At 47.0% G+C, this 19,002-nt stretch overlaps 1 protein-coding gene across 1 annotated transcript in view; it reads right to left on the bottom strand.

Annotated features, from left to right (window-relative positions):
* LOC147659500 (uncharacterized) overlaps positions 1 to 19,002 on the bottom strand; it is a 290,663-nt gene that overhangs the window by 246,611 nt on the left and 25,050 nt on the right.

Genomic DNA, 19,002 nt, shown 5'->3' with positions numbered 1-19,002 from the left:
ATGCAGATGCAATGGCCTTATAGCGCTCAATTTAAAAAGTTCCAAACTTTTCAATTCACTGCCCACATTCACTCAAGTCAATAGGTCTGGGGCTTGTAAAAAAATTCTTGTATGCAAAAAAGACCCAAAACACAATTTAATCAGGAACGTGCTACTAGCAAAAGTTCCGAAGGCTTCTCAGGACAGGACTGATATGCAAAATATGCAGCAACAGCCTCCAGCATGAAATCACTGTCATCATCCGAAAACAGTTCAGCCATCCAATTTATTAGTTGGAAAGAACATACGTGCTCCTCCAGCACCGGAGCCTCTAGCATTATCAGAGGACAAATCGGTGGGTTCTCAAGAAAGCTCTGTGCCAAGAACTCTTGCGCTGCTGTGAGTATGTTCCAATGACCCAGTAGTCCATGCATCGCTGCCAAGGCCATAATCCTTTCGCCAGAACAAATCAACTCGTGAGTAACTACGGGACTCATCACGTGATTAAAATCGACGTCAGGAGACACCGTCTTGCAGAGACACAAATCAATGGCCCAGTCGAAATCGCAGCTCAGGCAATGAAACACAGGCTGGACACACGTGAAATAGGAAAACCGAAAGGATAATCCAAATGCTGTGCTTAAAGTCGCAAGTGGCAGTGCGCCGTAGTAAACAAGCATCCAGTTGTGAAACAGTGGCAGTAGGGGCTGTGCGGCTTCTAACGCAGGACGGGCATCCATTTTTAATAAAACAAAATATCACCAGAACGCCTCCTGCCAATGCTAGCAAAACTGGGAAGCCACCAAATAGGCTCGAAAATATAAAATGAAAGAAAGCAGGGATGACTCCAAATATTTTCTCGAAGGAAGTCACAAGACCACTGCTAACTATTTTCAAAAAGTGTGCGGGACCAGAAGTGGAGGAGGCATTAAAGATTTGATGAACCAGCTCGCTGAAATGTAATGGCAAATCAGTATTTAAAAGCGCTTGCACCTCTGTGCACGTGTTAGCTATGTGAAGGACAAATGTTTCCCAGGCCGAACTCAGGGCCACCTCTTTTTGAGACAAAAGGGCTCTTATTCTACTCATACCATGGAACTCTGCCTTCAAGGTTGAGATGCGCGGCCAGATGGAAACATCTGAATTCCCATGCGTAGGGGGATACAGAACGTTTTTGCAACACACCACATGTTCTGATACTGTTACCACATAAGCGATACCTATAATTAACCCACAACAGCCTTCGTTATTCAATAGTAAATAACTGCCGTTTGCCAGTAATGTGAAAGTTAGAACGATTGCGGGAACTGGAGTACCTTTCAAAACACAGGCTAAATTCGGCCGGTCCTGGTTACAAGAACCGTGCAACTGGATGTGTCTGCATATCAATGAATGATCAGGTGTTTCTGTGCACTCTTCCCCCTTAAGATACACTTCTTTCTCGTCTTTCAGGCACCGATAAGTGAATGGAGCGACCATGCCTCATGGAGAAATGAGCTACCTAGTGGCTCATATCTGCCTATTGCAATATATCGCATACAATTTGTAAATTTGTATAAAGCAAATGGTGATGTGAATAACCCGTGAATAAGCCATGTTGCAGCAGAGGCCTCAGCGACAGAGAACTGTAAAGATTCCAACCTCTCAATGTGTAACATGGAAAAGGATGCATCACGCATTGAAAGCATGCGCTACTTGTCAGTCAAATTAAAAGGGGCAAAGAGGGAGGACACGTTCATGTAATTCCAAGGCACCCTACCAGCCTTAAGCGTCTGCAGGGTCCAAGCAAATTGCATAATGGAACGCAATTGATTTTGACCATGGTATAACACAGACACTTCATCATGTACAATATCAACAACAGAAGACATAATATTATTCAACGTGTAAATGAGTTAAGAAAGCATGTTAATACTGTTATCCACAACTGCAAGCACCTTTTCCAAATTAGCTTGATCAATTGCTCTAAGGCGTTTAGCAGCCTCAGTTTGTGAAGTTTTCCAGATTTCATTGTAAATCGCATAAATCCATCTTTTAGATCTACCACTAGCTGGGCCTTTTATGAAATCATTTAAATCCACATCATCAGTCAGCTTTGATAGTTGTAGTTTAACTGCAGCCAACGTAGAATGTTTCAGCCAATTCTGACACAATTTGCCTACCGAGTAAGTGGTGACAGAATGGTCAGTATCAAAACAGGGATCAGGCCTGACTTGTGTAAATCTGTCAGCTAAACCAAGAAAGCGACGTTGGCACGAATCAGAGCTTCTGTGCCACATCAGCCAACCCTTTGAATCCAAACTGGATATATTAAAGGATGAATTGTGCAATAGTGCTTGCAATTCTCGAATGGAAAACTGTGTAAAATTATTCCAACCGGAGTATTCTTCCAAATCAGGGATAGTAGGTGTATTGAATTTTTTAGAAGTAGCCAATCCAAAGCATGTTGTCTGAGAAATGGTAGAATTTAAAAACAACATATGATTTGAGATGAGACATGCACGGTGCAAAGCCTCAACTTCTTGTACCTGCCAACTTTTAGAACCCCAAACCGATTTAAGGTCAATGGTTTCCCTCCATAGCTCGTAGCCCTCTACAGCTAACTTGTCTAGAAAGGACTTCGAATACAACAATTTAGTATCGGTATGTCTAACCTTGGACATGGACTTCTGTGTCATTTTAAAATAAAAGGACTCAGGACTAGATTAATTTGTTAGATTCCCACTGGCCCAAGCACTGCAGGGACGTAGCATGCACCAATCCCCTTTACTAGCCCCGTGGACCCCCACAGGTCAAAACACTATGTGGGCACCAGGGGACCCGAAAAGAGGGTGGTAATGTTGAACAGACACCAAGTCTTCCACCCTTGGCGACGAAAAGAAGACAGCTCCCTCCTGCTTTACGCTTCTGCACCAAACTGTAATAGGAAAAACAAAACAATCCCTTCATATATCAATGCTGATAAATAAACCACCAACCCTCCATGATCATGCCTTGGAACACAGTCAATCCCCTCTTACCGCTTTACTATGCAGGCTTTGCTTCGTAAAGAATAGGAGTTCAGTTTACATAGGCACAGCACTCCAGTTCCTGCAATAATGGTAAGGTAACTTGCAGGGGAGGAGAGGACGCTGTCGTCGCTAAGCCAAAGAAAAATAAACAAAAAAGAATAATGGCCAATAAGGGGAAAAAAGGACACCGCCTAAAAAACCCCTTCGTTTCTTCTACAGAAAACAGCGGACCCAATTACAAGTCAAGCCGAGTCTCAATCACAACCCAGCGCTGCCTTCGCGGAGTGACCCAAAACGTCACTTCCGCTAAAAACAAAGTGGAGAGCGGCGCCAGCGAAGACGCGCTGGAAACGCCGACGCTCCGCTTCAACTCCGCGTTGCTTTCTCTAACGAGAGAAATGTCACAGTGCAACGCACGTGTGAGCGGGGGCCCCCGGACACACGTACAAAAAGAAATCCCACAAGAAGGCAGAAAAATGTAAATAAAACGGGACGGGAGGGGAACCGAGGACACCCTTCTAACTAAGACGGGGTGGAACAGTTCAAGGAAGGGACAAAAACGTCAATCTTTCCCACGAGCCCGTGAGAAGAGGGAGGGACACAGCCCAAAAAGGAATGAGGGATTCAATCAGCAGGAAAGAACTCGATCCAGCAGCAAAACAACAGCCAACAACCAGGGTAGAAATCCAAACACTGGCAGATATCAAGCATCGAGCTAAAGGTAGGACCACCTTTTATCCTACTTCCCAGTCATGTGATCACAAGACATGATCATAAACAAGGGACTACCTGATTCCTAACATAATTAAAGTCGGTAAAATAAGTGTACTTTTTCAAAAAAGTACTCGAACTGCCTTGTACAAGTGCTGGGCAATGTTCCCACTGTGTGTAATTTACAGTACCCCTTCTGGAACTCGTTTTATGCAGATAATGGTTGCCAAAATGTTCAAAACAAAATAATTCACCATAATTAGCAGAATCTAAATATAAATCTACAGCATCAAAGGCAGCATAATATTTCAAATCAGAGAATAATGCTTCTACGACCTGAATATCCCAATCATCAGAACGTATGTTTTGTTTCACCACATCTCCCATGTTTACCCTGAGCACATTAGGGACATTAACTACTTCAGTAGGGCCATGGATTTGAAATTTAACCGCATCCCACACAATCCCATCAAGAACAGGCCAAGCAGTGATGTTAACAAAACTCAAGTCTCTCTTCAGTCTGTGTGCAGAATGTGACGAGGAAAGGGGGGCCAAAGTTCCATTAAGATGCCGAATGCATGTTCTCTCCTCGACATAGTGTCCATCGATAAGATGGAAAAAATAAAACACAAAACCAATTGACATAAAAAGGTAAATTGAAAAAAGTACCAGCCAAATATATGTCCAAGGGGGGATCAAAAAATGTTTTCTAAATAAAGTGGCATAAATTGCAAAATGTGAGGGCTTTTTCGAATGTTCTGAAACAGTGTCAAATGAGAATCTGGATTCTGTGGCCAAACGGGTTTGCAAATCAGGCATCGATAAGTCAGCTGGATAGGTGTAATCTAGTTCATCAATATTATTGACAGGTGAAGTACTTAATAAAGGACTGGAAACAGCAGGCATCTTGAGGGCCACTTCTGGCTTAGCAGTAGAAGTAGTGGCCAACACAGAATTTCTCACAATCGAAGGACAGGAGACCGCCGGTGTCATACTATGAAGAATCGGCCACCCTGTGTATCTTGACATTGTCAATTGAGATAAACCTGTTTTCCTTATGACCTGGAAGTGGTGTTAAAATGACTGTTCTTGTGCCTTTCACTCCAAGAACGGGAACCGGAGCTCGATAGGAAGGACCTAATTCTTTCTTGTTATCGATCTTCTCTCAAACCAGTTCTCCAACTTGGGGTAGCCAGCCAACTACCGGGATCTGCAACGCATCATCCGATGTGGAGGGCAAATGTTCCTTTGCAAGACTGTCTCGGGTCTTTTGTAGATTCTGTAAAACATTGCAATGTTCATCTACGTCAAAGGCCGTGGCTTGGGCCACGCAGTCTAGACCGTCAAGGTCCGGGACAAACATCTTGATACCAAAGAGCATTTCGTATGGGGTCCGCCCACCCAGAGACCTTCTAGGGAGATTATTAAGAGCACGCTGCACGCCACTGAGATGGGCCAACCAGTTTCTGCCAGTGTCTATAACTCGTGCTGTCAAAGATTGCTTTAAGTCACGGTTCATTCGTTCCACTACACTATTACCCTCAGGCCTGTATGGAGACGAAAACTTGACTTGGACCCCCAACGAAATCATAGCATCCTTATATGCCTTAGAGGCGAAAGCAGGACCCTGATCCGAATGGAAGGTGCCACAGGCAAAAATCCCTACAAAGACACGCAAATCTCTTATGACAGTCTGTGAATCAGCGCTGCGATGGGGCCAGACCCATACAAAACGTGTGCATGAATCAACTGCTACTAAGATGTACTTATACGCAGTATCAGATGAAAAAGGACCGCAGTGATCCAAATAAACGCATCCTAGTGGTTTATTAGAAATATACAACTGTGTCTGTGACGGCCGCGCAGCAGTCGAAGGTTTAATCTGCTGGCAAATGTCACATTGAAGGACATAATCGCGTGCCTGTTTGTACAGTCCCCGCCACCAGAAACGTTGTTGTAGCTGAGATACAGTGGCCGAGACATCCGCATGCGCAGACGCCACACCTTCATGCGCCGCTGTAATCAACGTAGCTCTGAGATCCGAGTTGGGAATCAACCGTTCCCCAACTTCAGGAATGTTCACATAAGGAACCTTATAGGGACTTAAGTGGTATGTGTACTTCGAAGGGAAACCCGTAGGACATTTACCTCCCTTCTCAGTGGCAGCCACAGCCGCCAAGATGTCATCATCTATTTTACTTTTGGACCGTGTAACTGCTGCAACTAAATATTTCGATACCGCTGATTTCGCCGCTTCATCAGCAAGCGAGTTACCGACAGCGTGAACTCCAACACGCTGATGGCCGAGAGTATGAATCATAAACACAAGTGACAACTTCTCCTTAAGTTCAGCCACTCTGACCCAGATCATCTTATGTTTTATTGTGCTACCCTTGGAATCACGAAAATCATTCTGAATCCAAAAGAACAAGTTCTCATTGTAAGACTGGACACAGTAGTAAGAATCACTTACAATCAGAGTCGTCACATTAGGATCAGCGTACTCCAATGCAAGCATCAGAGCACGAAGTTCTGCTAATTGTGCGGTGCAGTCCCCTAGTGTCTGCGTGTGCACGACACTGGACTTGAAACTCATCGTTCACCATGGCACCGACCACAATGGCGCATGCGGAAAGGTAGGTATGTTTAGAGCCATGCGCAACCTGCGCCGAACCATCAGTGTAAATGATGCAATGGAAATCCTCCAAAGGTCGCATTGCTAAGGGAGCCAGATGAACGAATTCATACTGTGAATACTCCTGCGACCGTAATGAGGCGTAAAAAATAAACGTGACATCCTGGGACGTCAAGGATACAGCCCATTGAATCCACCGAGGGTGCAAAGCTTTAGAATTTGGTACACTGGCTTTCGTAACTGCCTCCAAGGCAGGAGACTGGGTAACAACCAACATGCGTTTTCCCTGTGACAGGGCACGTTTGAATTGCCATCTGCACAGCCGTTAAAACCTTCACCACAGTGGAAAATCGCATTTCAGCCGAAGTGTACAAGTGTGATTGGCAAACTGCGGTCTCTTCGGCCTGCCTTCCTGCACCATCTTTCGGGGGGGGGGGGATGTGGGGGGTCGGCTGGTCACGACCTTGCTGACCACACCGACCCCTGCCGCCCCCTCCACCACCGGTCGTCGAGGCTGATGAGTCCTGAAAGGAACGAGGAGAGCATTGATCAGAAACTTGAAATCGATCAGGAGATTTAATCCTTGCGCGATCGCGCAAGTCATAAACACGTTCTGTTTGCGCAGGCAACGGAGACGCAGGGCGAGAAACCTGTGTTTGTTGTTGTTGCTGTTGCTTTCCCTGTTTCTGTTTTTTAGGCCAATTTTGTTTCTTGGACTTGGGCTGAACTTCTGTTTCCGTAGCTTGCCCGTGGGGTTGCTTTTTCTCTTTAACAGAAAAAGGCTTGAGACCCTTACTATTGCGACCCACGGTTTTATAAGCCGCCACAATAATCCTCGCTATCTGTCGGGGTTTATCGGCCTCGGGAATCTCAGCCAAAGCATTAGCTACCTGAAAGTTCACTGCATCCCCCTTGACATTAGCAAGGATGAGATCGCAAACCACATCAAAGGTGCCTCACAGGCGCATACCCAACTCAACCGCAGATTCCGGTCCGTGATCATCTTGAACACGTTTAAGGACCGTAGGCAGGACAGTCATAGACGGAGTGCCGTAGCACCTCGCATAGACCGCCGCAAACGTCTTACCCCAGGTCTCACAGTCAACGAGTTCAGGGGCCAAATCTTTCGGCAAAGTAAGTGTCAGTATCCTGTGTTTTTCACCAGGAGTCGTATTAGGAAATACAGCTTCCAGCTGGTCAAATTTCTCGGCAAGCCAGAAAGGAAAATCATCCTTATCCTGGGGTCGCTTGCCCATTACAGCTTTGACCATTACGGGACTGAGTTTTAAACCACCCTGTCCGGACGGAAGCGCTGCACCCCCCGGGGGCCCACCCGGAAGATTACGGACAATGTAGTGCACTAAGGCTCTAATCACGGCAATAGAGACTACATGTAGTCTACGAAGTTCAGCTAGGTTACAATTGCCGTGTAGAGGATGAGGAGTAAATCCAGCCAAAACAGGCCAATTTGCCCCTGGAATGGACAAAGGACCTAAACACGGAGCGGTCAAAGAATGGTGTAGGGCGCCACCAAACCAAACTCGATGCTGCCAAACATCAATAGGTACTTCCTGTGCCCTGTACGGAGTATATTCATTCGGTACAGCAGAGGGAGTGTATGTGTGGAACACACCAGAATTAGCGTCCACCTCCGGAAACGTCACCCACGAATAAAATAGTTCGTACGGGTAAGCTGCATCCGCACTCACCACCATTATCACCGCCAAGCCTTCCAGGGGTACATTGTAAGCCCGCAAATGATTGCGCACCGCAATGCGACTATTCTCCGGAATGTCCACGGGATTGGCCATGACAGCACAGGAACTTAGAAAAACAAGGTAAACTTTGTAGCACAACTGGGTAGTAATTCAAGGAAAGCGTTTTAGAAAGATTCAAGCTTGAAAAGACCTATTTCACAAATAGGTAGGTTTGTTCCGACACCACCGTTTTCCGGAAACGACAGCGAAGGTGTTAAGGATTGAATGATTAACTACTTGAGTGTCATGATATAAGACCAACAATGTTGGGCGCCATGTAGCGGGAATTCCGTTCTCCTACAGAACTGTGCATAGAGATTTGGAACCTCAGTGAATTAGGATGGCCCAAAACTCACCTCAGTAACCAAAATCCCCTTACCGAGCTAGCTACAGTGTCTCATTGGTCATAACAAACTCCCAATGTTTAGACAGACCAGAACATGAACTTGGAATACCTCAGGTATCGTGGAACACATGAACACTCTTTCGCTATATAATCATTTCAAACCAGAACGTGGAGTAAATGAGGACACGTGCATATTTGAAATATTTATTTACTAATGCAGGGTTCTCAAATGCAGTATCTTATATAATACAAGCAAACATATTATAAGAAACAAAGTTATCAGCATAGTTACTAGTCCATAGAAAGCGAACGGTGACAGCATACTAAGATGCTGAAATGAATAGGAATTAACAACACCTATTTCTCACCCTCCCTAACTAGCATAGTATATTATATCTATGAAGGTCTCTTTGGGTTTTAGCAGGGCGGGCTCATACCTCAAAATCTCAGTGGCAGAGGATCACATCATCTTCCACCAGCTCTCTGCATGCGAAGCACCATCAAGAGTGTCACGTGTGCTCTCAACAAAGCAATATAAAACCCGCTTGAAGCCAGATTTTGGCAGCAGCTGCATTTGTGTTATGTCTAGGAAGGTGCGAAGATCAGACCTCACAACAACACTGTGTTGAGTTATCCTTGGAGGTTTCAGCACTCACTGTACAGACAGTGTACCAAGCAAAGCTGATATCAGAGTAATAACATATTATTCACAAGTAAATCACAACGCTCTTCTAGGTTGAAAGCTAAAATAACAATTATGTGTCGTGTGCAAACTTAAGCAAAAGGAAAAATGGCGTTTAAACATTTAATAAGCTCATGCTAACTTAACACAGTATATAGAAAAGCAGGAACTATATGACACTATGTAATACAATTGAATGTCGGGAAGCCCCACACCCCCCTCCTTCCTCGGTCTGCGCAAAATAGAATGTTTGAGTTTTCCTGACCCATGAAATAATGAAGGAGATCGACTTACAATTTCACGATGAGCATTCATAGTGTAGTTCCTGATATCAGACCCATATCAGCAGCACTATGGAAACAGCAAACGCGAAGCTGTTCCTTGAAGTACATGAATAGGCGCATTCACCACAGTTTTCTTAAATTTCATCGTGGCTACACATTTTTTATTTGACTTTTGAAGGGCTTTGAGGGAGCCCATGAGTATACTTTAGTCTTTGAATTCGTAAAGTTGTGGTACCGGAGAGTATTCGTGATACATCTCCAGTGGCATAATATTTATCGATGCACAGCTGTCTTCATGTGGAGTTGTCTTCACTTTGGATTTTTTCTCACATTCGACTAGCCCCATATGTGCATGCCTTTTTGCAGTAAACATTAATGTTGCACAATTGTCATGGTCCCTTTCATTGTAAATACACACAGAGGAATTCTGTCTCGATGATTTAGACACGATTATCAACTTAATTTTGCGTCGATTTGCCTCAATTGGTGTGACCGCTTAGCCTTGTGGGAGTACGTCGAATGTCACTGATGTACCGTTTGGTCGGCCATTTTGTCTTCACGCTGCAACACACTTACTTTTATCTTCGCGTTACAAGTCGTCACGAAATGATTCGCTTTACCACAGTCTATGCATATATGTCAAATGGCGGAACATTTACCTTCATGTGGAAATGACAGTCCGTATCTGTAACACGTTTTGTTTTTCTGTGGAGACAGGACCTTGTGTCCCTCTGCCTTGTACCTTGGCTTACTTTTCATGCTTATGACCGACGCACTTTGGGCACCTACGGCCTCCATGTCAGTCACTTGGCGATAAGTATGCTAGTCAGCGCAAGCAGCCTTGAGGACTTGATACAAGCTCAGTTTCCATCAGCATTCGTCGTTGAAATTCTTACGGCAGACATCCATTGATCACTCTGAGGAGGGTAGCCTCCTTATCATAAATTAATTGAATTTACAGTGCTTTACCAAACATCCAGTCTTTCAACAAACTCATCAATGGTCTAACCTGGTCTCTGGATGAATATATATCTTTTATAATTCACATTTGGCCCTGGCTTAAACTTGACATTAAAGGCCTTTTCGATTTGCTCATATGTCATTTCACCTTCTTGTAAATTCTTTTTCATGGCTTCTTTCCTCCTTCACCGGATATGTCTCTCAAGATACTTTATACTCTTTTTCATCTATTGCATCTATGAACTCTTCAAAAGTCTCTATCCATCCATCTATCGCCAATATTCCGTTTTTTGCAATATCAAACACAGTTTGCGGTTTTAAGAATGCAGCAGCTGTATATACATTGGAGGACAGTAGTGGTCTCTCAGGCACTCCCTGTGGAACTTGATCAGACAGAGCTTCTCTAGTGCCTTGTGATGTGCTGGCTTCGACGTCTTAATGACTTTTGGAGCTTGGGTCTCGTCCTGGCTCTCCATCGGAGCTCTGTATGTTATGGCTGTCTAAGGTGTTGTTCTGGGCACCTTATGCAGCAGCTTTGGTGGTGGGCCGCTTCGTCTTGGGAAACTCAGCACCCCCAACCCGACCCTCTTTCTGGGACTGCTCTCCAGCATGTTGTAAGACGATGATTTGTTGATGGTTTCGGGAAGGAGATAAATCTTTGTACACTACTAGTACATGAAAGCAGATAACACTGTGAAGAAACATTTCAGCACAAAATCGACCAAACACCTGGTTAATCTCCGCTTCATAGCATGTGAATTTCAGTGTAATGTGTACTGAACTATTTCTGTGTGCTTTCCTTGTCCACCTTTAGTTTTCTTACTCCACATAGCGTAATCGTATTAATTTGCGTAATGGTACCATATATTCTTATAGAAGCTGTTTCGTTCAGTTCCTGTACAGCGACATGTAGACTTTCAGTGTCGCTGTCTTTATCTTTAAGCATTTTATTCAGGCTGGCATTGCACTGAGACTCCACCAGTGCCAGCATTGATTCTGCACTTCAACTGAGGCACATGTGGCACGCACGAGCAGTGTGCTGGACCACGGCAAACTCTCTGTAAGAGCGCTTTTAGTGTACGGGCTTCGTATCCCCTATCTTGTCACCAGTTATAGCTTCCTTCCAGCCCAGGTACTCTCCAATAACCATGCCACACATGGAGAGTAGTTGAACATATCTTGATTATACTGCTTGTACGTCAGAACTCAACATTCTACACTGGCCTTTAACTCATCTCTCCAGCGCTTTCGTCCTTACCGATATACCTTGGAAGTCACTCATGAAGGATCGATCCTACTACTGCAAGAATAAGCTTGTTAGTTGCACTGAAGAAAACAGCTATTGAATTTGGTAGACATTGCCCTCTCTACAGGGTCCCCCCAAACTGGTGCCTTCACACTTCCTATTATTACTGAATTTGTTTCTGTTGGCCTTAGGACACCCTCCTGTTCTACGCCACTGTGAACCCATGTGGTACCCTTTGTAAAAACTCTCAGGACCAACTAGGCTACCCCACTGGTACCTCTTAGCTGCCCGCGGCCAGGACCAGGCCCTAGGCCACCCAGATGCCACTGGTCCTTGCCCATCCACAGAGTGGGGGTAGTTACCCCTGGCACATAGTAGCAATTCTCCACTCTTCCCCTCATAAGGGCAGTTCTAGACTGCCACTGATCCTCCAGCCTAGGGTCCGCACCCTGAGGCTGACCAGAAGTCACGGGCGAGGCTCTCCTCCCCCTACCTCTCCTCCTAGGGTTCAGCACTCTGCTCCTTTGAGAGGCCCCCCAGAGCACAACTCTCCCACCAGTTCAGGACCTCTCTCCAGCAACTGGTCTCCAAACCTAGGGTCTAAACCCTCAGGTTCACCAGGGTCAGAGGCAAGGGCTCCCTCCCTCTGCACCCCCTTCCAGTGTTCTGCACCCTCCCAACTGGAGCGGTGCCCCTGGAAGCCAAACTGGTCAAGACACTGGTTACAGATGTCCCTCTCTCCAGGTCAGGCAGATCCTGAACCTGTCCTGCCAACCCAGGGACCAACCCCTGCGGTTGAACACTTGCCTGGTACGCCAGGACTTCTGGGGGCGCACACAGCCTCAACCCCATGAGGGTAACACATGACTTATGTGTCATGTGAAAGTCTGCCTGGCGCAGATCTCCCGACCCCTGTTCATCTGACAGCACGCGAAGATCCCCCAAGACAGAAGTGGTGGCACCATTGCCATTCAATGGTGACTCAGTCCTTCTGGCTGGCCCCTGACCCACTGGTTTTTCCACTGGGGAACACATCCCCCTCTCACCCCTCAATCCGGACCTCTGCACCCTCCCAACTGGAGCGGTACTACCAGACACCAGAACTACTGGAGCTCCGTTTACAGATGCTCCAGGGTCTCCTAACACAAGGAGATCCCCCTCAAATGGATTCCTAGTACAGCCTAAGCCCTCAACCTGGTGTTCCCTTAGGGAACCCTCCAGGCCCTGAGACTGGGTTTCGGGCACCTGGGGACACACAGTCCCACACTCACTCCTACTCCACTGAGACAGGACGTGAGCCCCTACATCCCTCCCACTACACAGGGACCTAGCTGGGCTACACTGAACCTCTTCCCCCACACAGGACGGGAAGATACCCAAGCCGCTACTTTTGGAATCACTCTCCAATGCTTTGGCAGAACTTCGGGCACTTACCCAGAAGTCTGCCTCCTGTGCAAGTTCCCAAGGATTAAAGGACTCACACTCCAACAGGTGTTGGCACAACCCCGGCAAACAACGACTGAGCATGTGCTCTTTGATAACCATATTGGAGGAGTGTGGCTCACTGATTAGAGCGGCAGACCCTGATGCAGAGGTCTGGCCCGGGACCAGGGTTCAATTCCCGTCGCAGCAGGGTCTTGGACTCTAATGTCCGCGGACTCGATAATTCTCGGCACGGTGCCTACTCTAATCATGGGGTCCCACGCTGCAACTCTGGGCAATAGATTGCTTAATCTCCACACCGGCCCTAACCGCTAAGGAAGCCTGGCTTCACCATGGGGTGCCTAGGAGTTGGGTGCCTCACAGGAACAGTCAGTCAGTCATAAGCTTTTATTCGATATGCAAGATATCTTGTAAGCACATTTAAAATACAAACATTACAGTTTTCAAAAAAGAAAAACATTGCTACAAGAAGCCAGTATAAAACTCATTAGAAAAGATAAAAGGACATGAAGTGCCCGTTAATAAATTAGCTAAAAAATGAATTAAACAGCTACTGACAATCTCTTACAACGAATAAGCCAAAACTGCTTTAAAAATTTTGCTGTTCCACACACTATAGGGGGGGAAGTGTCCGTGGTTAGGATACGCAAGGCTACTAGGTGGTTACGTGTGCCCATATTTCGACAAAGAGGTTTCAGCCAAGAGCTCCTAGGCCTTGCATAATCCGGGCATTCAAATAGGACATGCGCAATGGACTCAACCCTGCTCGGGCAGCATGCACAATTAGGGGAAGTACGGGCCGCTGATGTCCATTTCGATACCACAGCACCTAGCGGGAGGGATCCAACACTAAATTTAAAATAAAGGGCTCGGTCAAGGGGGAGGGTGATCATGTCCAGGTAGGGTTCAAAGGCCACAGTATCTTTAATTTGTAAAAAGGCAACAGTGGATTTGCAGTGGTTAGAGTTTGTAATTAGATGCTCCGAAGGCCATTTCCAGTAATGCGCCTTAACAACTTCTTTTGGAGGGGCTGAACGTGATGACCAGCAGTCTCCTAGTCCGATCTTCTCCAGAAGCTTTTTAGTTTCTCTTAACTATCTTATCTTAGCCCAACCCCCCAGACTCATTATTTCCCCCAGGGCATCAGCATAGGATTTTAGTTCTTCACCCCTCCAGATTCGTGTCCATAGCAGGAGCGGGCGAAGCTGGGCCTGGTCTTTGATATTTTTACAGCCCGTGTCCAACCACACTGGTACAGATAGAGTGCTCAGTGGAATGGAGATAATGGATTTCAGTAGCTTGCTCTCCGCTGTCACTAGGGCGTCCATTCGGCAGTGGCCCCACAGTTCTGCCCCATACAAGGCTGATGATACTACTTTGGCCTTGTAGATGTCGATTACTGGGGTAAGTGATCTCCTAGGTGAGGCCCTGAACTCCCTCATGAGAGCTCCTCCTACTCTCCTATGGTTGAGGACCATTTTATCAATATGATTTGCCCAGGACTACCTATCCGTGATCCGAATGCCGAGGTAATCGAATTCGGCTACTTTCTCTAAGGGGATCGAGTTAAGTGTAGGTGGGCGGCCCAGTTTCTTAGGAGGATTTAGGACTAGGTATTTTGTTTTGTCCACATTTATTATTAACCCTTTTGCAGTACAGAACTCCTGAAATCGCGTTAGCAATTTCTGCAGGCCTTGTGGGGTCTTCGAAATCAGGAGCGTGTCGTCCGCAAAGAGTAGGGTGGGGATGCGGACTCCTCCGAGACAGGGGGCGTCGGCTGGTTCTTGCTGAAGATGTTTTACCACCCCGTTCACATATAATGAGAAGAGGGTGGGAGCCAAGACACAGCCCTGTCTTACGCCCCTGGACACTGGTATCTTCTCAGTGCGCTCTCCGTTTTTACCCCAGCGGACCTGTGCATAGGTATGGGTATGAAGGCTAATAAGAAGGGACAAGATGTAAGGGGGTAGTCCCAACTCATAGATTACCCTCCAAAGCTCTTCCCGGGGGACCAGGTCAAAGGCAGTCTTCAGGTCTATAAAGGCCAAATAAAGACTACCCTTGCCTAGTTCCACCACCTTCCACCCCAGTAGTGCCAGCCTAAACACCTGCTCTATTGTCCCCATACCTGCCCGAAAACCTGCCTGAAAGTCAGATAAGATTTTATTCTCCTCCACCCAATGAAGAATCCTTCCGAGGATAGCTTTGCCAGCTATCTTTTGGGTGGAGTCTATCAGACTTATAGGGCGGTAGTTCCCCGGTGTTTCCCTGCACCCTTTTTTGTAGATCGGGACCACCACTGCCCCTTTCCAGGATTCTGGCACTGCCCCTCCCATCATGATATCGTTTAGGAGAGCTGCTATAACCCTTGCCCACTCCGCTGGGAATGCCATCATAAGGTCCCCCGGAAGGCCGTCTGGGCCCACTGCCTTACGGGGCGCTACCCAACCTATAACCCCCTCAATCTCTAGGGGAGTGAAGAGATCATAGGCATGAGGTTCAATTTCTCGTGTAAGGTCCATTCCCACATTCAGTTCCCCATCTGGAGGGAGGTATAGGGTCCCAAAGTGTTTTACCCAGTTTTGGGGCGGGATGTTGCAGGGTCTCACAGATGCATCGGGTTTATTCCGTGTGCTTATGAGATTCCAAAAGGCCCTTGAATCCCTGATTTTACTAGCCTGGAGCAGGTCATCCCAGAATTTGTCTTCCCACTCCCTCCTAGCAAGTTTAAGGGATTTATTATAGGCCTTCCTTGCTTCCTGTATCACACTTCGGGACTTAAGTTTAACCGCCTCAACTAGCCTTGTATTGTGAACCCTACAAGTTTGGGTATACCAACCATCAACTGGTTTTTTAAATTCTTTGTTACCCGACTTGTTTGGGTACATGGTAAAACGTTAGTTAAGGCTTCTACCAGGGAGATAAAAAGCCCACTCGCTCTACCCACCCCTTCTAGGGAGGTTCCGAGGGTTGTTACAGCTTGGTTTAAAAGGGATTGAATTTCCCCTACCTTTACCTCGGATAAGACCAGTTTCGCCCATTTTATTCGTCTACCACAAGGGGAGACTTCGGACTCATCCGGGGATGCGGCTACCAGGTTAATATTATCCCTCTTTAAAGTGCGCCACCACTGGACCATACTTAAGGAGAGTGAATTGTGGTCACTTTCGGTCGAGGGGACCACCTGCATGTCCCTTACATAAGGCCATAAGAATACATCTATTAGGAAGTAATCTAGCCTAGAGGTGTGTCCTGGTCTATTGTATGTGTGGGCACCCCCCCTATCCGAGGGTGTCCTCCCGTTAGCTGCCCTTAGGTTAAATTCAAGGCTCAGTGAGTATAACTGGAGCGCCACTTCTGTCCACCTTCTGATCGGTGGGATTTCTAGTACCGGGATCCCCATCCTGGAATCCTCCTCGTCTTGGTCGAGGGAGACGTCCGAGCCCAAAGGCTCGAACGTACAGTTCATATCACCTGCAACCAATGTACGTGTTTTGTGAGGGGTATTATTTAGCAAGGTCTCGAGGAGAGATATTACAGGAGACTTTCTCCAACCCTTGGTTCCCCGGGCATAAACATTATAAACATTTAAGACAATTCTTCCCCTTTGATCTATTAGGGTGATGTTTTGAATGTCCGGGGAACCTGTGGGGAACTCCACTACTCTGCAGTCTAAAGAAGCCGCGACCCAGATGAGAAGGCCGCCCGAAGGTCGCCCTCTCCCTGTTTCCGAGACTTGTGCAGGGGAGGAATAGGAAGAAAATCCCACCCTATGGACCGGGACCAAGCTACATGTCTCTTGGAAGAGGCACAAGGAGTGCTCATCAACCCAAGCAGTAAAATCCGGTAGAGCCAGTTTTCTTGCAATCCCTGCGACATTCCAGCTGAAAACCTTAAAGACTAGGTCCGTCACAGCTGGAGTGTCGTTGGGCGCTATAATGCCCCTATCTATGGACCTCCTCGGAGGCATCTGAGGGGATGAGGGACCTTGTGGGGAGGCTATAGAGACTCCTATTTCATTTGTGAGGTTTGTTTGAGTGAGTGATACTCCTGCTGGCTCTACTCTGCTCCCAGTTTCCAGTCAGTGAGGCCCTAATGCCCACAATTGATTCTCCCTAGTACCCCCGAGACCCCAGCCCAGTTTTGACCAATAAAAGGGGAACCAAAACTTCCTTCAGTTGGGCTAACAATTTGCCTGGGGTAAAAATAAGAAAGATCTACCACCTTAACCCCCGGGGCCCCCATACTTTTAATAGGAGTACAAATCGATGGAACTACTCTTGGGTCTTGGAAGTTTATGATTATACAATCCCCCTCCTGCGTTTTTCTCCCCTGCCCTACCCAACCCACTCTGCGGACACTTAGAATAATACCATCCACACCCTTCAGCCAGTGTATACACTTATTCTTAAGTGATTGGTGATTTTCCACCTGGCCATCCTTTAAAGGGGGCACGTTAACCATGACAGCAACGAAAGGTTGGCAGTCTGGTGGAAGGTTTACTGGGGGGATCCGTCGCACTGGATTGCTGGGGACCGTTGAGGGGGTAGAGGGGGCAGTAGATTGGGATGCAGACCTAGGGGCTTTCCCTGTCGCTAGCCCGTGTGGTATGCTTCGTGCCCCTGGTTTTTGGGAGTCTTCCGTTTTACCACTAGCTGACTGTGGCTGCTTTTGTAAAAGAGGCTTAGGCTTATTTTTGTCAGGCTCTAAGTGTGTTGAAGGTCCCATGTGTTTTGGCCCTGATTTGGGACGGGGAGGAGATTTAAGAGCTGAAATTAATGGACTATTAGGGACAACTTTTTTTGGACATATTGGTGGCTTAGGGTCTCTCTGAGGTGGTGGTTCATTCCCCTTTGCGCCCAAGTCCTTGTTTTCAGTCACTCTGGTTATTTGTTTAAATGTTGTCTTGAGTGAGTGAAACCCATCAAGGGTTGATTGCTCTAATTTGTCTATCCTCTCTCCTAGACCCTTGACTTGTGATAGTAACGGTTTCAAGAGGCTGTATACCTTCTCAAGGATGTTTTCAACTGTTAATAAGTCAGAGAGCTTAGAGACCTTGGCAGTGTTAACGTCTGGGTGTAGCCCCTTGGGAGAGATCTGAACATCCCCGTCTATGTCAATTTCATTCACTATAGGCGTACCCCTTATGGTTCTCGTACCCGTTCCAGAACGATTTCTTGCTCTTTGATAAAGAGCGGCCTGTATCACTAGCCTACCCTTTTTGCGTTTTCGTGGCTTTTTGCTTAAGGGCCTATTCTCCTGCCTAGTGTCGGGGGTTTGAGTGTTGGGGGACGCCCTAACTGACTCCCCTTCTGATATAACTCTGGAGGGTGTGAGCGGGTTTGGGGACTCAGGATCACTGATAGCTTCGCTTGGGAGATTGGGTGATAATGGTGTGGACAGCTTACTGAGGCCACCATCTTCCACTGTAACTATAGGGAGAAGAGCGGCCAGATTTTCCAGCCTATCTATATTTTGCTCTATGCAGGGGGGTCTGTGAGAACACCAGGCACACTAGGTGGGGAAACAGATTGGACCTGGATACTGGCCGGTGTAAGCGACTGAGCGGCAACCCCCAGAGATGAGCTTCTTGAGGGGAGGTAAACCTCAGATAAACGTCGCTCAGACATGGCAATCTCCTTTTCAATCACCGCCGCCACCCTGGTGATGAACCGGTCCATAGTTCCTATAATAGAGCTCGCGGCATTTGACCCCTTTTCAGCTTCGCTCCTAAGAAGCTTTCCAGAGCGAGTAGACATGGTTTCGGGAAACAGAACGGGCGGACACACCAGGCGAATGTACTCACTGTTAACAGAAGGAAAGGGACGTGGCCCAGCCCAGCCTTGACAGCCCCTGACTGCCACAGACTGCCCGCCCTTTGCTCGGGCTTCGCTCGGCGTCCCGCTCGCGTCCCGCGGAGCGCCTGGCAGAGCGTTAATCAGAGAGCG

This window comes from Lissotriton vulgaris, unplaced genomic scaffold (genome assembly GCF_964263255.1).
Source record: "Lissotriton vulgaris unplaced genomic scaffold, aLisVul1.2 SCAFFOLD_1022, whole genome shotgun sequence".
Classification (NCBI taxonomy): domain Eukaryota; kingdom Metazoa; phylum Chordata; class Amphibia; order Caudata; family Salamandridae; genus Lissotriton; species Lissotriton vulgaris.
Note: the sequence above shows the minus strand (reverse complement) of the source record. Positions and strands in the feature narration are given on the sequence as shown.